The following is a 21,271-nucleotide window of genomic DNA, read 5'->3' as shown; positions in this document are numbered from 1 at the left end:
TTTCCCCCAAGAATGCTTGGCTTTTCAATGAGGAATTCTTGTATATTTGGGATTTTTGGAAACAGGACAAAGACTAATGAATTGCTGGCTCTATCCTAGGTTTGGAAACCCTCTAGAACTCACAGGAGCTGGAGGAGGACAGGGGCAGGCAGGAAAAGGGAGTTGAGGGTGTGTTTGCAGCAGGAGGGAGGGCAGCAGGACTGAGATGCTGGATGAAATTGTTCAAGTTAAATTGGCACTCCAAAAGCTACCTGCTGAATAGAAGGCTGACAGGGGCAAGGTGGGGAGGCAGGGGATACTGAGTGTTTGTGGAAGCTAGAGAGTTATAGCAAAGCAGAATTCAGGTATAGTTGACTGTCAAGTTCATCATGAAGTGAAACGGTTGGGACCCACGGGGTACAGTACAGAAAGCATGGGTTCTGGGGTCAGGCACGCCTTACTTAGAATCCCTTCTGTACCACAAACTAGATGTGCAACTTCAGTCAAGTTGACTAAATTCCCAGAACCTCAGTTTCCTCTTCTATAAAATGGGATAATGTCTACTTTGCAAAGCTGATAGAATGAGATGTGTTGAAATGTGCAAGGGCCTTGCCCAGCGTTTGGCACATACTAGGCCCTCCATAAATGGTAAACATTATTTGGAGAATTTGAAGAGTAGGAGTATAGCCCTGAATTAACTGCAGAAGGTCTCGTGGGTCTGGCCAGGGAGTGGGAAGACCTAGCTCCTGAGGGCCATGGCAACAAGGCTTTTATTCCCCCTGTCACACGCTCTTTGAGGCTCTTTGTTAGTTCTGGCAGGTTTGGGCTGTGCCACCCTGCCCTATGCCCCAGCTACAAATCCTCTGTAGCCTCAGCTGCTTAAGTCCAAAGGGTAAATGTATGGGTTCCAGGTCACCAGAATGAAATCAAAGAGGGTCTACAGGGGCCCTGGGTTCTCAGTTCCCTCAACTGCCAGGAAGCAGACTGGCTTCCAGTAACCATTAGGCAACCATCCAACCCTGCTATCTAGGGAGCTCTGTGACTTCTCAAGCCATCCAGGAGAAAGCCAGGGCCGGAGTTCCTACCACCCTCCTCAAATCCCCCAACACCCCCTGCCAAGAGCTCTCGTAACCTGGGCAAACAGACCACGGCCCCCAGGGTGTTCTCAGTCTAACAGAGAAGGCCAAACACAGACATAAAAGACCAGAATACAGAAAAACAAGGGACAAAGAAAATAGTTTTCTTTCAGAGGAGCTCATATATGCAGAGGGATCATGAGGTGATTTAAGGAATCCACATTCCATGGGGTAAATCCAGGCAGACGTTCCAGAGAGGAGGATGCGGGGTGGGGTTGCCGTTTAGTGCTGCCCACAAGCTCTCCCCGAAAGTCCCCTCCTTTACTCTGTGGCCTGCCTGGAGAACAGGCACTTTGTCCTGAAATAGTCGACGCACAGAACCCTCCCATTGCAGTGATGCTCGGGGTGGCTCTAGTTACAACAATAAGGGTTTAAGAACTGGAGTGCTTGCAATGGCAAAGGCAGAGAGAGAAAACAAAACAACATCCACATGAGGTTTTCATTTTCTTTAGCCACGTGAGAATGGCCCTGAAGATCTAGCTATAAATACCCAGCTCCATTGCCACAAGATGGAAAATCTCACACACACACACACACACACACACACACACAGAGAGAGAGAGAGAGAGAGAGAGAGAGAGAGAGAGAGAGAGAGACCGACCCTTCAGTTTGCAGGCTTACAAATGCAAATCAAAGTTTCTAAGAATATCAGCCTTGAGAAGAGACAATGCCCGACTCCTTGTGCGAAGTGCCTTGTAATGAGGCCTCCTCAAACACATCCGACAGGACTTGGCAAGGAGCGGTCCCGCAGTCATCATCAGGGCGGAATGAAGAGCTGCCTGCACACACCGAGGCCAAGCCAAGGCCCACCGGTGACCACAAACCGGGCCGAGGTGAAGGGTTTAGTGTGAAATAAAGAGCAGCCTGCTCAACCCAGGACATTGTGGACTGCGCTCCCTAGAAGCAGAGCCTAGGACAGAATGGGTGTATGTGTGATCTGGTGAAACAGCTCTCGGGAGGATCAGAAAGAAAATGAGGGAAGTGGGAAAAGGCATGGGAGGGATCTGGAAAAGAACATGGTTTCCAGTGAGGTCTAACTTTAGCCTCATCCTGTGAGGAAACCTGATGGGTGACTTGAACAGAGACACGAGACACATTTGCTCCCCTAGGGGCAAGGAAGCAGGGCTTTTCTCCTTTCCTAGTGAGTCACTGGCCACAGGATATAGGAAAGAGGTGGGCTGGGGTGGGGCAGGTGGGTGTAGCTTCCAGGTACCTCTGGGTGGAGAACCCAAGGGCAATCCACACAGGTGCAAACCCTTAGCTGGAGCACCCACAGCAGCAGGGGATCTGGGCGGGGTACCAATAGTATTTTCTACAGAGACTTTGCCAAACCAAGTGGCTTGTTGCTTAGAATATTTTTCTATTGATTACAAAGATTTCTGTTTTGTTTTTGTTTTACCTGGGAAGATTTTAGAATTAGCCTGCCGAAGAGAGAAACAAAGGTTTGGCTGATGTGACACACAATGCTCATTGCTCACCTAATGTCTGGTCTCTTCTTCTTTCTTCCTATGACTAGGTCCCTGCTTTTGTTTGCAGCAGCAACATGCCCAGTTAAAAAACCCTTCAGCTTCCCCCCAGACGCCACTGCAGTTTGGGACCTTTATTTAACAGAATTTTGATGTGTACGGACAGGACTTTCAGAGAGGCTTGTTAAAGAGACCAGAAGAAGCTGGCATGCACTTTTTGTGCTTTGCCACTTTCTTTCTTCCTGCCTGGAATGCAGATGTGACGATGGAGGTGATACAACCACATTGTAACCATGAGGCAATGAGTACAAAAAGACAAAGGTTCCATTCTAAAGAAAGCTGAAGAAGAGAGAGATAGGGAGTCTGGGTCCCTGATGGCACTGTCGAACCACGCTACCAATTCTCAAGTGTGTCTGCTGAACTGGTTGTGTAAGAATAAAGAACCCCAGTTGACAGAACAACTCTAGCCAGGTTTCTGTTCCATTTGGCTACAGCTAAACACAAATGCTGACACAAACCTGAAAACACTCATTCTGTGGGGTAGACCATGGGAAATGTCCCTTTTTAATGTATCTAAATAAATTGAGAAGCACTAGTTTAGACATGGTAAAACCAGGGTGTTTTTTTTTTTGGTTTTTGTTTGTTACTACAGTACTTCTTTGAGCATTGTGGCTCTCTGGGGGAAAAGTAGGGGAGATGGCAAAGGGCTGCTTAAATTACTTTAGCCACAGAACTTGTTTCTTTAGGACGACCATTGTGAGAACCTGGTGTTCTATCAAATGCAGTTTGGGAAATGCTACAATAGATGACCTCTTGAGATTTCTTTCCTCCTGAACATTCCCCAGCTAGAAGAAACCAAGCAGATAGCCAGGACTATAAGGCAGCCCTGGCATTTGACTTTAATGGGACATGAATGAAAGCCAAAGAACTGAGGCCTGCCAGGTTGGTCAGGGAAGAGCAATGAACTAGGTAAATTAAGAAACTCAGGGAGGTGCCAAGTCCTCTGAAATTTTGGAGTGCTCACTCCCCCATTCCCTTTCTGCTAAGCCATGAGTCTGGCAGAGGCTGGCTGTGTCGCTCTGGGTCTATAGCTCCTGCCAAGTGGTCCCTCCTGCTCAACTCCAGCAGAGAGAGCTCTGATGACACCACTCCTTGCTCTCAGCCCTTCAGGTGGAGGAGTGCTAACAGCTTCCTGGTGTGGCTCCTTCTCAAGTGCGTCAACATCTCTCTACTCCCTCGTCTCTGTAAATAGCCTTCTCATTAAACTCTTATCTGTTAAACCCTTTTGGGAGTGCCAACTGCTGCCTGCCTGGAGCTTGACTGACAGAGACAACAATACACGTTCTTACAGCAACCAAGCTCCCAGGATTTGCTCAAACAAGTCCCAATTTCATGTGATTTTTGACTTTTCATTAAGGTGAATGATATGATATATAAACAAGCAGATGCAGAGAGGAGAGCCACCCCCAAATTTAGTCCCCAGTGCAAGCACCATGCCAACCTGAGAAGCGGTTCACTGTCACTGAACTGAGAGTTCAGGTTCATGGGCTGGGCCAAGGACAAGGGCCACACAACAAGGAGAAGGGTCCTCAGGGCCAACACAGTGTATGTCACTTGGATTGAGCTCAGACCAGATTTTGAGGAAAGGAAGCTATCATAAAGCGTACACGGGACATGAAAGAGCTGAATTACGGTAAGACACCAGAGAAGTCCGCATGGTTTCATTGTCAAGTGAAAAAAAGTGAAGCAATTCCCAGGGGTGGGTACTTTCCCACCTCAGGCTGAGGTATTCACAGAAGGAACAGAGCAATGGCTGTATATGGATGAAAGTCAGAAGGGAAGGAAGACTTCATGGAGGCAAGGCAGTGATGGTGCAGAGAGGAAGATTCTCTCACCCTGTGGCAAGGAGAAACACTTGAGACTGTTTGGTCCCATGTCCCTATCAAAAGGAGGACAGGCTGTGGTCACTTTCTAGTACTTGCAAGAAATCCCAATAGCTCTCAAGGAAGGGACAGGCAAGGAAGGCTCCAGCAATATGCTACGTGGGAATGAGCCAGAGAGTTGCTGTTTGGTTTCTATTAGGTTGGTGCAAAAGCAACTGTGGTTTTTGCCATTATTTTGCACTAACCTGTATTACTATGACCCTATTTTGCATCTCCACCAGTGTATCAAAATATGATCCCGACAAATCCACAAATTTGTTTTAAAAAAGGTCAAAAACAGTGATAACCGTGTGCACATGGGATGTAGATGTTTGGAGAACAGCCTATTTGGAGATGTCACATCTACCTGAAATTTTCCAGATGGACCTATAACCAATGGGAAACAGCTTCCTTTTACTTTTCAGCAAGACTATTTACTGGCCGGGCGCGGTGGCTCATGCCTGTAATTCCAGCACTTTGGGAGGCCGAGGTGGGTGGATGCCGAGGTGGGTGGATCATGAGGTCAAGAGGTTGAGATCACCCTGGCCAACATGGTGAAACCCTGTCTCTACTAAAAATACAAAAAAATTAGCTGGGTGTGGTGGCGCGCACCTGTAGTGCCAGTTACTCGGGAGGCTGACGCAGGAGAATTGCTTGAACCCGGGAGGCAGAGGTTGCAGTGAGCTGAGGTCACGCCACTGCACTCCAGCCTGGTGCCTGGTGACGGAGGGAGACTCTGTCTCAAAAAAAAAAAAAAAAAAAAAAACTACTGATGGTCAAGGGAGATGAACTGGGAGTCTTTCATTTTAATTTTAAAAGATTTTAATTAAATCTTTAATTTAAAAATTAGCTTTGCTTAAACCAAAAAATATTTTAGATATCTAAAAAATATAGATAATAATAAAATAGGCCTGGTACAGTGGCTCATGCCTGCAATCCCCACACTTTGGAAGGCTGAGGTGGGTAGATCACCTGAAGTCAGGAGTTCAAGACTAGCCTGGCCAACATGGCGAAACACTGTCTCCACTGAAAATACAAAAATTAGCCAGGTTTAATTGTGCTCACCTATAATCCCAGCTACTCAGGAGGCTGAGGTGGGAGAATCACTTGAACCTGGGAGGTGAAGGTTGCAGCGAGCAGAGGTCTCGCCATGGCACTCTGGCCTGGACAACAGAGCGAGACTCTGTCTCAAAAACAAACATTTGTATACCCACTCTTCGGTCTAAAAAATAAAATACTATAGATATAAATTGAGCTCTGGTCTGCCTTACTGCCTTCCCTAGAAGGAGCCACTTCTCTGAATTTCACGGTTGTTCACAAACACAATTTTATACTTTAATTATAAATACAGTATTTGTAGTAAAGGAGAGTATTGTTTTACATGATTTTTAACTTACCAGCAATGGCATACTTCTGCAACTTGCTTAATATTCTTTCCACTTCATATTGTTTCTGAGATTATATCTCACTAGTATCTGTCTTTAACAATGTCTGTCTAGCAACCTTTTTTTGTTGTGTCCTACAGTATTCCACTGTAAGTATGTATGTATCAAATTATTTAACCAGAGAAATAAATATAAACCCATATACCTTGATGATAGGTACATGGGTTGCTTTTTAGCTCTTAAAAACCATGCTGCAGTGAGTATACCTGAACACATCTTCTTTCCATATGTATTAGAGTTTCTCTGGACTTATCTAGGAGTGAAACTGCTGGGTTCTAGGGTAAATGCATCTTCAGTTTTACTAGCTAGTGTCAAATTTCCCTCTGAAATGTTCTTATCAGTTTGATTCCACCCTTAGTGAATAGGAGTTATTTTTGGCTCCACATTCAAAATGATGAGCATGGTTTTTGTTTTGTTTTGTTTTGTTTTGCCAATCTGATGAGTACAAAATGGAGTCTCCTTGTGATTTCAATTTACATATTTTCCTGATTCCAAGTAAAGTTGACCATCTTTTCATATGTTTATGATTCCATGGCATCATTTTAATCTTAGCATTACATTTACATGCTTTAAGAAACTAAAAGATTTTTTCTCTTAATTCTTCATTGGAAAACTTGCAGAGGAAAGAAGGGTCAAGGATGGAGGCAGCGGGAAGACTTCCTTTTGTATCCCGACTATGAGACAAAGATTTATTTATTTATTTATTTATTTATTTAGAGACAGAGTTTCTCTCTTGTTGCCCAGGCTGGAGTGCAGTGGCACGATCTCAGCTCACTGTAACCTCCGCTTCCCGGGTTCAAGAGGTTCTCCTGCCTCAGCCTCCTGAGTAGCTGGGATTACAGGCATGCACCACCATGCCTGGCTAACTTTTTTTTGTATTTTTAGCAGAGATGGGGTTTTGCCATGTTGGCCTGGCTGGTTTGAACTCCTGACCTCAGGTAATCCACCCTCCTGTCTCCCAAAGTGTTGAGATTATAGCCGTGAGCTACTGCGCCCAGCCAAGACAAGAATTTTTTAAAATAAGCCATAATATTAGAGATAAATCACATGAAGCAGAAATTCCAGCAATTCCTGGGCAATGTGGGGAATGCATTCTTTAGACGTTGGTGTCATTGTCTATGAGCAATTCTGAATGATTTCATCATGCCCTCCATCTTCAAGGCACATAGCTATATGGGTACAGCAAATAGACTGGAGGAATCATAAGAACCATCTGTCCATCTTCCTACTGCAAGAAGTACCATATCAACAGATGAAATTGTTCCTCTAATAACAGACACCTGGAAGAAGATTCCACGTTGTCCTTGTACTCCCAAATACTCTTAAAAGAGAAGGAGGCATCCTAAGGTACTTTCTAAATATCTTTTACATCCTGAATGAGATGAACTTGTTTAATTTTCATCCACTTTGAGCATTCTCTCTTATAGCAATAATCTTCACTTCTAGATTTTTCCCCCATAACACTGCTGAGTACCTTGAGGACTCATCTATATGTCCCCTGTCCCTGGCACAAGGATGTTGCCAAAACAGATCAACTAGTTTGGAAATGCACGAGAGTGGGGACCACATGTTATTCACTCTCAAAGTTTCAGGAGGCATTTGATTTATGTGTCTTAAGAGAAGGAAATTCTTCCACAATGAATTTTCTCTAAGCTTTAAGAACAGAGTAATGATAGAAATAAACAAGCCAGTCTTGTTCAGGATATAAAAGATATCTTTAAAATATCTTAGGATACTTCTTTCTCAGGAAACCTTCCCTTACCTACTCCAACTCAAAATGATCTTTCCTCATATATAATACCTAGCATTCCAATGGAAAGAAAATTATGTGGCAAATAATAATACATACTTATGGAGTACATACTATGTTCCAGGCACTGTTCTAAGTACTTTACGTATATTAATTTTATCCTCATTTGGGAGTGGGTATCATTACCATCACCATTATACAGATGACGAAACTGAGACTCAGTTTCCACGACTACACTCCTAGCAAGTGGTGAAATTTGTATTTAGATCCCACTAGTTTGACTCCTGGGATCTGCACTAGAAATCACTGTGCTATACCAAAGCTCTTGCCAGAAACACATAAGCCCTTAGATGCTTCTTGCTGTTGTTCTGGTGAAAATGCAGCTGTAGGCTTAAGAAATTAATTATCCTTTGCATCCTATCGTGGAAACCCACATCAAATCCTTCAGGCCTTGAGGAATTTGCTGATTCCTTTTCTATTAATAAAAGTTCCCAGTCACAGGGGTCTGCCTCATATGTAGTCACCTCGCTTTAACAGACTGGAGCTCTGGAGGTGGGAGGGAATTTGGTCACCAGAATTCACTTCGCAACACCTGACTCAGCACAGTGTCTCACACCAGGCAGCTTCCCAGATACTTGTTGAATGACCACAAGCATTAACAAATAACACTTATACAGCACTCTGCAGCGTGCCAAGCACTTTTCTTATACTTTATACCATTCAGACTCACTTTAGGCTGGTACCACCAGTATTTCTGTCATTTCCATTTCACGCATGACTAAAACTGAGGCTCAGAAATGCTCAGATGCTGATCTAAGGCGGTGCAGCTAATTAGAGGAAGGCTGGAATTCAAATCGAAGTCCTGACATCAAGTCCCATGATACCACATCTTTTGTTACTAATTAAGTTGATCCCTTTTATTCTTTGTCCTTTGCATGTGTATGTGTGCATGCATAAACACACACACACACACACACACACACACACACACACACACCCCTCCGATTTCTCTTTCTGGACCAGTGCAATGTGCGTCAGCTCAGAAAAAAAAAAGAATCTAAACCAAGCTCTTATTTATGGACTATGAATGAGCGAGTAAATGAATACACACATGGGTAATTGATATATACACTCAACAAGTTTCCCCTGAGTGCTCTGTGTCTACCACCAGACACTGTAAACACCACAGTGACTTAGGCAGAGGCCTAGCCTTCTAGGAGTATCAAATCTGTTAATAGAAGAGTCTCCATAGCAACTGACTCTGAGAAAGGAAGCTCACCTTGTCAGAGCCCCATTTGAACAGGAAATGGTGTGGAGAGGAGAAGAAAAAAGCCAGGTTCCACCAGACTCTTCCCATAAACAGAGGAGGCTGGGGAGGACACCACATCAGGGCAAACTCCAGAAATACAGTGCTCTGAAAGAGTCAAAAATAACCTGCAGAGCCCCACTGACCAGGACAGCAATGCCCACTCAGACTTCCAGACTTCCAGAGGGTGAGCATCGTCCCAGGCTGCCCAGGACAGTCTCAGTCTGTGACCATTCCCCCCAGTGTCCCATCCAGTTAATCCTCTTTCACTCTTAAGAGTCCTGGTTTAGAAAGTAAATTATATGGTCGCCTTTGCCTTCCAGGAAATTCATGATTCTCCAGCAGCCCCTGGGCAGGAAAACGATTTGGCTCCCCAAGGTCATTGAGTTGCTTATGCCTGCCCCTCTTTACAGGGCTTCTCCTCATAGCCCCCACCCCACGGCCTGCACAGGTTCTAGGAAGACAGCCCCCAAGTCTGTGTTTGTGTTTCCTTCCAGAGTTAGCATTGAAGCCAAAGCGACTCACCATGGGATCCACTATGCATGAGCTTCAGACTCAGGCATCCTGTTTTATATCCTGACCCTGACAGTTTCTGCCTCTAACGTCTTAGGCAAGCCACTCAAGTTTCCTCATCTGAGCCTCCGTCTCCTCATCTGTAAAAAGAGAGTGATAATCCCCATCTCATGGGATTGCTGAGGATTTGGTGAAATAGTAAGTGAAAACACCTGACACAGTGCCTGGTTCTTAGAGGACTGCCTACCCCAGCAGACCTTCTAGAACATGTGAACTCTCAGATAGAGCATGGGAGCTGAGAATGTCTCAGGAACCTCCATATATCACTGTCAAGCCTCTGCACTACTGAGTTGGAACAGCTTTTTCATCTGTCAAGAATACGCAAAACATGGCACAATTCTTTCATAAAACTTAGGCCATACCTCCCGAAGCTGGACATACGTTCTGGATGCTCTCGCAATTCTCCCAGGAACATGTCAAGAGAAATGCATTCATGTGTTCACCTAAAAGTGCACAAATGTTCACAGCAAGGCTACTCACAATACCCCCAGACTTGGAAACCACCCAAATGCCCACCAACAGAAAAATGGAAAAATGAAGTGTGTTACATGCACATAATGGACTACCACACAACAAAGAGAATGATGTACACAGTGACATAATGGTGAGCAAATGAAGCCAGACACAGATAACACCCACTGTATGATTCCATTTATATGAAGTGCAAGAAAAGGCAAAACTGATCTATGGTGGTAGACGTCAGGATTATGGAAGGGTAGTAACCAGAGAACAGCACAAGGGGGCTTCTTGGGCAGGGCTGGAGCGCTGGGAGAATGTTTAGTTTGTGGAAATCTCTTGTGCTACATACTCAAAAATTGTGTACTTTTTATGATTTATGTTGGGCTTCAATAAAAAGTTAAAATGTTTTAATGGAAAGTATATTTCTTTCTTTGGTAGAGAGTTGAGTGGATTAGGTAGGCAGTAGACACTTAGCAAAAGGCAGTGGGATGTATTATTTAATAAAGGTTTGTTGAGCCCCACCTCTGTGCCAGACACATTGCAGGACACCAGGAAAAGAGCTAATAAGATGTGGTTGCTGTTATTCACTGTCTTCACCACCACTACCATCATCATCTTCATCATCACTAACATTTCTTAGGGCTTACTATGTGCCAGACATGATTTCAAGGACTTTTTTTTTCTTTTTTTAAAACCAAATAAGGTATTAACTTTACCTCCAAAACAATCTACTTTGCAGATGAGGAAACTAAGGCACAGAGAAATAAAGGAACTGGTGCAAGTTCACACAGCTAGCAAGAAGTGGAGCCAGAATCAGAACCAAGGCCATCTGAATCCAGGGCCCATGCTCTGAAACACAACCTTATGCTGCCTCTAACAGTTGAGAAACCTGGTCTCTTTATCAGCTGTCAGCCTCAGCTTCCATTTAGGCAGCCACGGGCATCAATAACACTACATCTGTTCAGGACGGTGGGGATGGTAACTTATTGACTTTGTGATTTGGAAGGGCTGAGCAGTTCCTAACTCTATCTTTGGCCAGCTGATAGTGCAATGCTTCCTGGTGGGAAACAGTCTGATTAATACACTGACAGAGATTACAAAAGAAATAGAGAGTTATAATGGCTTGATCCTTCTGCAGCCCAAAGTCCACAGAAACTGAATTTGTTTCAAAATAACTTCAAAGCTGGCTCTGGCACCGTGAAAATATTGACGTATCTCCCCACTGACCTGGAATCACTTTCTCCCCTCCCTGCCCTGGTCAAGGGAACTTGAGGCTGAGGGGCGGGGGTGTCTGGGAGGAAACAAGGGAGTGTTGACACTGACCCCCCGGGAATGTGGTCAGACATGAGCTCTGAGTCTGGATCCTGGAGTCTGGCAGATCAAGCATTCATCACACAGGCAAGCTTTGCTTTGGCATTTGGGATGGACAATGAGTGTACATAACCTGAAAAGCGGAATGTTCAAAGCATAGCACCAAAGACCGCCTGTGCTTGGGACAAAGGAACAAGAAACAAACACCCACCAGGAAGAATCAGATTTGGCGGAGAATCATGCAGGCATGACATGAGTAAGGACGCAGACAGGATGGCGGTTCCCAGCAGGGCAGCGGGGTCCCTTGTGAGCACCCACTTCATACTGCAGAAGCACAGGTGAGGTAGAGAGGAATTCCCAAAGGTCAACTTGTCTAGCCCTTTGTCTCCAGGCAGGTGGACAACAGGCCATCTGATTATGCTTCCACCCAGAAACATCCACACCCCTCAGATTAGCATGGGGTTGGGGAACAAAAGCAAATTTGGGAATAAAAGTCAAGACATACACTCGGTCTGCCCAGTGTTGACACAAGTCTACTCATAGAGAAATCAGTTGAGGGTCACCTAAAAAGCACACAAAATAAAGCACAGGGGGGAAAATGTACTTTTTCATATTCTGACATAGCTACCAACAACTACCTAGAAACTAATGGACTCTGCCAAAACAATTTCATGTGAAATTGCTAAAACGTGTAGCATTTTTCCAGGTACTGTGCCAGGGACTTAACATGTATCTCCCCATTTAACAGTCTCAACAACCCTATGAGGAAGGAAATCTGTAACACTTTCAATTTATAGATAAGAACACTGAAGCCCAGACAAGGTTCATAACTTACTGGGCAAGTTATTAAATGACAAAGTAGGTAGGGTTTCTTCTTGGGAGGCAGACTCCGGGATAGATACAAGCACAGCAGGCTTGTTAGGAAGGGCTCCTGGAGTCAAGGCTTCAGGACAGGAGGGCAGGTTGGGGGCAGCACTGGACGGAGGGAGAAATGGCACTGGGATGTATCTTCAGCTAAGGCTTCAGCCAACCCCATGGGGAGCCGAAGCTGGGAAACCCTTGATAATTGTCCCACATGGGGACAGAAGGGCCAGGCAGTCACAGCTCCCCTCGACCATCATTGGTTTCAGGGTGACCCAGGAGAGAAGCATGGGCAGGAGTGCCCAACACAGCAAGTCTCTTTAGCCAGGGCTATTCCAAGGAGACCCATGGTCAGCACTCCCTGCAGTTGGGGACTCAGTCCTCAGGGGACTGGTCAGAGAGCACAGCCCGGTGTCCACTACATAGGGATGTGGACCCAGCCAGGCAATTTGAGTGCAGGGCCCACATGCCTGACCATTATACTACAATGCCTGATTTGCTCCATCAAAACAGTTCTCCAATCTCATTGATCAGCCTGCTATGTTTCCTGCATGGTCAGTAATTAAGGAGCTCCAAGGAGGCAAGCCTAACTCTGAAGAGCAGGGAGGGCAGCCATAAAGGCCTGATGCTTGACAGCTACCCCAGGCCCAGTAGACACAAGGAGGCCACGCGCATCATGTAGTCACTCCAGGGTGGTCAGCAGGCTGTGTACGTCCATCACACAGCCTGAGAGCCACAGCAAAACTTGCCTGGGTGATGGACGATGCTTGATCTGGCAGCTCAGGGACCCAAACTAGTGATCATCCAGAATGAAACCACGTTTAACACCTGACTGATGACAAAATGAACACCTCGGCAAGAATAATGTGATCCCAAATATGTAAAGCTGTGTAAGTCTAGGCATAAAGAGGTCAGAAAAAATAAAAATGAGTTACATCCAGCGTAGGGGTGACCTTGACAAACGGTCAAGGGGAATAAAAGTATGCTACAGAGTAACATGTACGGTAAGATTCACGTTCAGTGAAAAATACTCAAGCAAGACTCCTCCATCCTATATATACACCAGTAGGTATTTGTAAGGACAAATGAAAAGTTACAGCAGGACATATTACTAGGCTATTAACATTAATTATCAGGGTGCAGATGGGGGTGGATACATTTCTACTTGTCTTCATATATCTTTGCATGATATTAATTCACTTGCTTAAGCAAGAGAGAATTATCTTCATAATACGGAAAATCAAATAAGGAATATGTTTTTTAAAATGCCTTGCCTAGTGTCATGAGCATAGTGGAGCCTATAGATAAACAGTATTTCATTGCCTTTCCTCCTTCCTCTCTCAGGAGGCAGTTCCCAAGCGTTCATTTGGGATGATCAAAAGAAATATTTAACTCAAGGTGAAGAGTTTTCTGTGCCCTCCCCTTTATCATCAGAATAGAACTTCATTTTTACATTATTGTACACACAATATATATCTGCCACCAAAATAAGTCTGCCACTAAAATCTATAAAACCTACGTAACACATTCTGTAGTCACACAGCAAAACTGTGCATTATTTGTTTGCTGCTATTTGTGGCCGTATTACGGTGCTAATGAAAGAGCCAAATCCCAATTCTCTTGGCACATACCAAACCAACTTCCAGTTATCTTGGCACATACCCATGAAAAGCCCAGAGAAGCCAAAACCCTACTTTTCACCACATCTGCTGGAAAGAAATCAAAGAGTTGGTTTTAAGTTTCTTCCATCTTTCCCTGTCCCTGGCTACCCCCTAAAAGTGTCCCAGAGGGCAGGAGCCACCAAAGACTGGAGGAATGAGAAACAAAGCGTCCACATAGTCTATAACCTGGGCAGCTCTTGTCCCTCTGGTTATGGAGATTAGCTCCTGCAAGGCCATCACACCTGGGTAAGTCCTACTCGTTCCTCAAACTCAGACATGATTGCCTTGGAATTAAGAGCCTAACTGACACGGTTTGGCTTCCAGGCATCAATTCTACAATGCAATTTGACTTTTATGAGCTGCAAACATGTAGAAAGCATGACGGAGACTTGGTGCTTCCTCAAGAGTCATGTAACGTGTTAAATGTGATGACAGAATTGTGTACCAGGTTCATGAGAGTATGGAGGAAAAGAGGGTTGGAATGAGTCTTGCAGAGGGAATTTGAGAAAAAGGGGAACACCTGAGCAGGCCTTGGAGGCTGAGTAGATTAGGAAGACCAGGATTGAGGCAAGGATTTCCAGGTGAAAAGAACTATGAAGAAGGGTATAGAGGTGCACTGTTCTTGAGAATAGATTTGGTGCAATAAAACTGCAGTTAACCCTTGAGAACTGATGGGGATTGCTGATCAACACGGCAATTGATCATACAAAAGCACTCACACCTCCTGGGACCTGATCTGTATTGTCTTAAAAGGACATCTTTTATCTCAGAAATCTCACATTAGTATTTCTTCATCACACAAGCTTACTGACTGCTTATTTTTTCCTACCACATCCCTTGATCTACCTTGTGATACTGGATTTAGATTTTGACTTAATCTAGTTAGTTCTCTATGTGGCTAACTGCTAGTAACTACAGCAACCACCACAGTTATAGCTAATGTTACTCTCGGTCAGGGGCTGACAACCCTCACAATCATCCTATGAGGGAGGTACCATTTTATTTTCATCCCCACTTTTCAGATGAGAAAACTGAGAATCAGAGAGGTGAAATATTTTGTAAGCTCTTTTAATAAATAAGTGTTCCAGGAATCATACATAGGCTTATCTGATTCTAGAGCTCACATTCTCAATGACCATGCGATAATGACCTTCCGTAAGTTACTATACTTGCTCTGTTCATGTCTGGGATCCAGAGCAGGAAGCAGCAAACCTTTTCTGTAAAATGCTAGATGGTAAATGTTTTCAGCTGTATAGGCCACACAGTCTCTGTAACATCTACTCGGCTGTCTTTGCAGCATGAAAGCAGCCATAGGCAAAATACAAATGAATGAACACGGCTGTCTTCTAATAAAACTGTATCTATAAAACAAGGTGACGGGCTGGATTTGACTGTTGAAATTGGCAACTTCTAACCTACAGTATTTTGTTTATTCTTTTCATCTAGCCAGTGTTTACTGAGCACCTGCCTTGTAGCTGGTACTGTCCTAGGCTCCAGGGATATAGGGAGAACAAAGTCCTCACCATCATAGGGCTTAAATCCTACCAAAGTCTTGGCTGTTTCTTTTTCCCATGCCTGGTACCCTGGGTCCTAACTTTGGTGCTTTTCACTCTTCTCTTAGATCAGTGATTCTCAAATTACACTTCAGATCACCTGGGAAGCTTACAGAACTATGGATGCCTGGGTTCCATTCCCAGGGAGTCTAATTAAATTGGTCTGGGGTGGGCTCAAGTATTGATACTTTTACAAGCTCCTCCATGTGATTCTAATGTACAACCAGGGTTGAGACCCACTGCTTGGGGAAGAATTTATTTTCTGTTTATTCCGCTTACTTAGTGTGTGAAATATGTTTTTAATTCCTCAGAATTTGGGCTTTGACATATGGTTAATACCAATCTCATAGGATTGTCAATGATGTTTAAATGAGACAATGTACCTTTCAAATGGTACAACATTATATAAATTTAAAGTACTGCTGTCATTGTGACATGATTTTAGTGTTAAGTACTGCCTCAATGATTTCTGTGCTCAGTTTTGACCTTGACTCTCAGGACAGTGTTTGAGATTTTTTTTAACAAGCTCTATGGAGAGCTTACCAAATAGCCCAAATTCATGGGTGAGTGAGCTGGTGGCCTTTCCTTTATTCCAATAGAGGGTCACATGGGGCTGCCATTTGCATGGCATGGGGAACACTGTTCTGTGCCCCACTTTTGAATAAAGGGTCTCCATCTCCAGGCTGAGATATCTGACCTCTGAGCACAGTTGTTAATCCTTGAATAAGTGGCTTATTTACTCTGACTTGTGGACAAATGTCTGAACCCATGTACTTTCATGAACTTAGAACTGTAGAGGGAAATAGCATTAACATCTTACTGAGTAGTTTGCTAGCTTCTTCCCATGTATCATTCCATTTCATCTTCAGAATAACCCTGGGAAATGAGAACAGTTATTGTTCTCATTTAACAGATAAAGAAGACTCAGAGAGGTTAGAAAGCTTGTGACCTGGTGGTGCCAGAACTCAATCTCTGTCTGCTTGATTCTAAAGCTCCTCCTCGGAACCATAGGATGTACCACAAATAATTCAGTTCCTCTTTGGCCAGGATTCAAAAAGACACCAAACTGCCTAAAGTTCATTTTTTCCAGGTTCTTTTGATTTTTGTTTTCTTTGGGTTTTTTTGGAAGGGGAACCCCGAAAGAAACCCACAACACCTATAAACAGCCATAGTCTGGTAAGCCTTGGCCAGTGCTAGCATAATGCTGCACGGGTTCCAAGAACAGGCACTTATTTCCTCCCCCCACAGCATCTTGACTGTGCAGTTTTAGAACCTCATAATGAAACAAACAACAACAACAACAACAAAAAAAAAAAAAACACAAAAAATGTGGAGAGAATTGGAGAAATAGATGCTGCCAGGAGTGAGGAATTCACTGACCCCCACTCTGGGCCATCGCAAGAGAAGTTGGCCACCGGTTGAGCCTCTTAAAAGCTAAAAAGTCATCCCAGGCCATGGTTAAAGAGGGAGCTTGAACAAAACAAAAACAAATGTGATCTTCAAAGTCTTAAATGTCAACTTGAAGGATAACTTAGAAGGCTTGGGATGATCCAAGAGGAGCTGCAGCTGCTCTCTAACATCAGATGCTCCTTTTTTCCTCTGGAGTAGTCACTCCCTTGGATAATGTATCAATCAGGGTTCAGGACGCAGCCTCCCACCCCATCCACTGGAGATGCTAACCATGGCTAAAGCTTTCATTCTTTACAACCCATCAGGTTCTCTCATTACTCTGACCTGAGCACGTTTGACAAGAAGTGGCTGCCTAGCCTCTCTCTGACCTCACACTTACCCTTCAAGGCTCAACTGGTCCTTGACCCTCCTGCCCCGCCCCCACCTCCCTACCTTTCCCCTCCCCACCATACATAAACAACCTCTGCTTCTGTCCTTCTCCCTCCCTAGAGAGCACAAACACAAGAGTGATTTCTAGGCCAGACATCCAGGATACCTGGTTCCTCCTCCCACCCCTCAGGATAATGGACCAGGAATGCTCATGGAAAATCTTCACTGGCCATCTTTTCTAGAGGGAGGAAGTAGGGGTGACCAGAGCCCTAGAAACTCCACCCACTGGCCTTTGATCATGGAAAATATGTAGCTAGATTTGGGGACAGGTTCTTTCGAAGCAATACTGGCTCCTGATGGCTGAAAAATGGAAAAATAAAAATACAGCATTCCCTTTATTACGGGTCTACAACATTCTGAGCTCTGTTCTTAGTCCTTGTGCATAAATGTTGTTCATGCACACTTATAACCTGGGGAGGTAAATACTATCCTTATTTTACAGATGAGGAAGCTGAAGCTCAGAAGCAATAAGTCATGTAGCCCAGGTTACTAATTCATATACAGGTCACAGTTCTCTCTCCAGACAGCTGATCGGAAATCTGCACTCCTTCCATTGTGTCAGGCTGCCTCTGAAGTCCAGGGCTGAATGACACAGAATCCTTGACACAGAGTCTCCGGCTATTGAGATCTAGAGGGTCATCTGCTATCAAAGCCAAGGACATTCTCCAACTTGTTCTTTCTGCCAACTGTGTTTGCCCCTTGGACCTTCAAGGATGCCTCAGAATGCATCCCATCTAATTAATCTAATCTCAAAGATGACCAAAGAGCTGGCCAGAAGATTGAGCTGACAGAATAAGCCACAAGAAGGCTTCAATGTCAGTCTAGGCATCCATGGCCTGAGAATTCGTCCCAGCTCTGATGCTGGTGAAACGTCTCCTAGTGCAAGCCCAAAAGCATCAGGACTCCACTGATCCCTGGAGAAACCCCACATGTAGAAAGAGCTAAAAGCCCAGTTCTTGCTCCCTACCTCTCCCTGAGGAGTTGTATGCTGGGATAAGAGTATTTCTGGGAATCCTGCTCTGAGGGGTCCCTTCTGAACCCTGGGTATTTAGTTTTCTATTTTTAAGTAATAGAAATGAACGAGAACATTTAAACTTGTTACTTCCATTGGCCGCACTAAAAAGAAGCAAGCCTCATCCCTCATTCTCTCTATGCCTTCCCTACTACTTATGCTTCCCCTTTATCTCCATTCTTTACCGCTGGATCAAGGCTATTCAGTAATGAGTTTAACCTGCTTTGCATCAAAAACTTTGGAGACAGAGATCTAGGAAAGACGACTGAGGAGAGAACACATTCTCAGAGCAAGCAGTAGTACTTCAACTTCTCCCACACCCACCAAAAGCAAACTCATTCCTATTGGCCCTGCCCGCACAACCTCCTCCTCCTTGAGACCTTGAATCTCTAAGTTCTAATCTCCAGGAGAATGTTCTCTCCTCTTTTTGTCCTGTTGGGGGCACGAGTATTCCCTCAGCATCCAAGGCACTGAAGGAAAAGCTCTGAAAACTCAGCTGGGAGTTAGGAGCCAGAGTTTGCAACTATCAGGGAGCAAGACAATAATAGCACAGTTGTTTGCATAAAGGAAGAAATGGGGGTTAGACGGAGTGCCCAGCACAGATGAAGAAATGGACCATTTTTTCCTCCCATGCCTGAGGCTGTGGCCATCCCCACACAGTCACGTATGTGTAAACACAGGCAGGCATGTGCATCTCATGGGGACCCGTCACCCCTGTTTACGTGCACCCTTGTTTACACTGCCCCCCTTCTTCATTACACTTTAGTTGACAACGTACTCCTGAGGTTAAATGAGTCTGTTTCTGACATTGCTGCCTGCTCCATCTTTTATAGAGCTTCCCTGGGGGTCAATTTCTATAATTTCTAAAATCCTTCCCGAATCTTAACTTCCTGTGTGTGGGGCTGTTTTTACATCCAGATTTCCTCCCTGTCCCTTCATTCTCTCATTCTTCTAGGACATAGGGAGAGTCCAGTAACCTTCCTCCCACCTAAACATCATAGGTTGGCTCTACTGCAAAATACAAAACCAGAGACCTGGCGGGAGCAAAGCTGAAAATTCAGGCTGGCTGTAGTCACTGGTTCGTGGAACCCAGTTAGCTATTGACAGGCAGTGCCTGGCACTGTGCTACTCAGGGCTGACGACCCATACAGCCCCACCGTTCCTTTTCTCCCTACTCTCAGCAGAGCACACTTTCCGCCCTAGACCCTAGGGAAAATCCATCCCCTGCTTCAGTTGGCTTTGCAAAAAAACTCAAGAAACTGACACCACACTCAGAAGGGGGAAAACACAAGACTTTGAACTTTTTGAAGATGGGAAGCTGCTTTCATTCCCATAGGCATCAAGGAAAACCTACAGAGACTCTTTCCTGGAGAGGTGTGATCTTCCTTCCCACCCTCCGAGAGACGTTCCAAATCCACCCCAAAACTGTGGAGAAGTGGCCAAGGCAGAGAGAAAAGAGTTAAATCAAGCCCAGACCTCAGCAATCTGTGTTCAATTTTGATAAAAATCTCTTTCCCTCTCCCCCACCGCCCCCCTTCCTCCACCCCACAGCTCAGACATGTCTCGTTATGTTAGGAGCTTGCATCTTGTTTGGGGCACCACACGCGGCACTCCCAGAGAACCTGGCACGGAACTCACCGTGGCCATGTGGCAGAAACATCCATCCAGCTCCCAAGGTAGTTGGACACAGGGCCACAGCGTCCTGGCCGCCACCACCACCTCCCCCTAGTCCTTCTCATCCTCTTCACAAAATTACCTACCGCCAGACCAGGTCCCTCCTTCGCTGGTTAAGCCAGAGTCCAAACACCTGGTAAGGTCAGGGCCTGAGGTTGGGTTGCGACCACAGGTGCTGAGAGCCCCAGAGTCCGGGGACCCTTTTCCTGGGATGCTCCTTCCCCCGCTCAGGTCCCACTGCCACTGAGAACAAGAAACTCACGGCTGCCCTGCCCGCTGGCCAGAGGCCAGGCCTGCAAGTGGGAGCTGGGGGCTTGTGAAGACTTCAGCCCAGCCAAGCAAAGGTTGAAGCCGAACCCGGAAAAGCCATCACCAAAAACTTGCCAGTTTGGGGGGGGGGGGTACCTTCAGTGTTTGTCCACTTGTGACAACCAGGAGTCCAGTTTCAAAGCCGCAAAAAAAAAAAAAAAAAAAAAAAAAAGACATTTTTAAAAAGTTTTCCAAAGACATTTCCTGTGTCCCGATGTGCCGGTACAGAGACACACGCAATCACACTCACACACACACACACACACACACACACACACGCAAACACACACAGTGGCCCTGGGAGCCCACTCCGGGGTCGGCGGCGCCTGCAAACACTTTGGAGAAACAAAACCTCCAGCCTGCGGAGCCGCAGCCTCCCCAAGTCCCGCGGCGGGACACGCTAAAGAAAGCAGAGGGGAGAGAAGTGTGGGAGTCCGGCGGAGAGGGCTCCCCGCGGCCCCGACCCCCCAACGGGGAGCGCCAGGGCCGGCCGCACTTACTCCGAGGACCCCAGGGCGCCCGCGCTCCCGCAGCCCGAGGTCCGCTCGCTCCTGCGTGCTCCGCGCTGTCCCGGAGAAGCCGCAGCTGCCGCCCCTTCAGGCCCGGCCTCGCGCCGGTCCGCCCACCCCGCTCTGACGTCAGGCGTCTTGGAGCGGGATATTTATGGCAAGGATACTCTGAATTTTCCCTAGGTAGAGTTCTGATTGCAGTTTCTTGGGATTTGTAATTTTCACACTTTCAGACCGAACGGAGGCGGTGGGGAGGGCGGCTCCGCAGGGCGAGGCGCACAATGAGGGTAGCTGTTCCCCACTTTGGCAGGGAGCCTTCGTCGGGGTTGTGGGGGGAGGGGGGAGCGGGGGCGAGGGGTTCTGTTTTGGAAACGTGGAAGGGTCAAGGAGGCAAAAGTAGCCACCTGGGCAGCGGGTTTCTCCCTCGCTCCTCCTCTGGGCCACGGCCTGGTCTGAGGCTGGCTCGGAGGTGGAGGTCCCGGTGCCAGGGAATCTCCTGTCCCTCC

General features: G+C 45.7%; 1 protein-coding gene across 4 annotated transcripts in view; it reads right to left on the bottom strand.

The window, feature by feature from the left end:
- The window catches only part of DAAM2 (dishevelled associated activator of morphogenesis 2), a 115,315-nt gene extending 94,369 nt beyond the window's left edge, over positions 1-20,946 (bottom strand). The window contains exon 1 of one of the 4 annotated variants that reach the window (XM_074398010.1): positions 20,757-20,946. The gene's annotated coding sequence lies outside the window, so the exon portion shown is untranslated. Of the gene's footprint in view, positions 1-20,033; positions 20,324-20,352; positions 20,708-20,756 lie in introns of those variants that run through there. The other 3 variants (XM_010334129.3, XM_039466295.2, XM_074398011.1) reach the window with 3 other exon arrangements.
- Positions 20,947-21,271: the final 325 nt, after the last annotated feature.

Source organism: Saimiri boliviensis, chromosome 4 (genome assembly GCF_048565385.1).
Source record: "Saimiri boliviensis isolate mSaiBol1 chromosome 4, mSaiBol1.pri, whole genome shotgun sequence".
Classification (NCBI taxonomy): Eukaryota; Metazoa; Chordata; class Mammalia; order Primates; family Cebidae; genus Saimiri; species Saimiri boliviensis.
The sequence above is the reverse complement of the archived record's forward strand: the minus strand, read 5'-3'. Positions and strand labels throughout refer to the sequence as shown.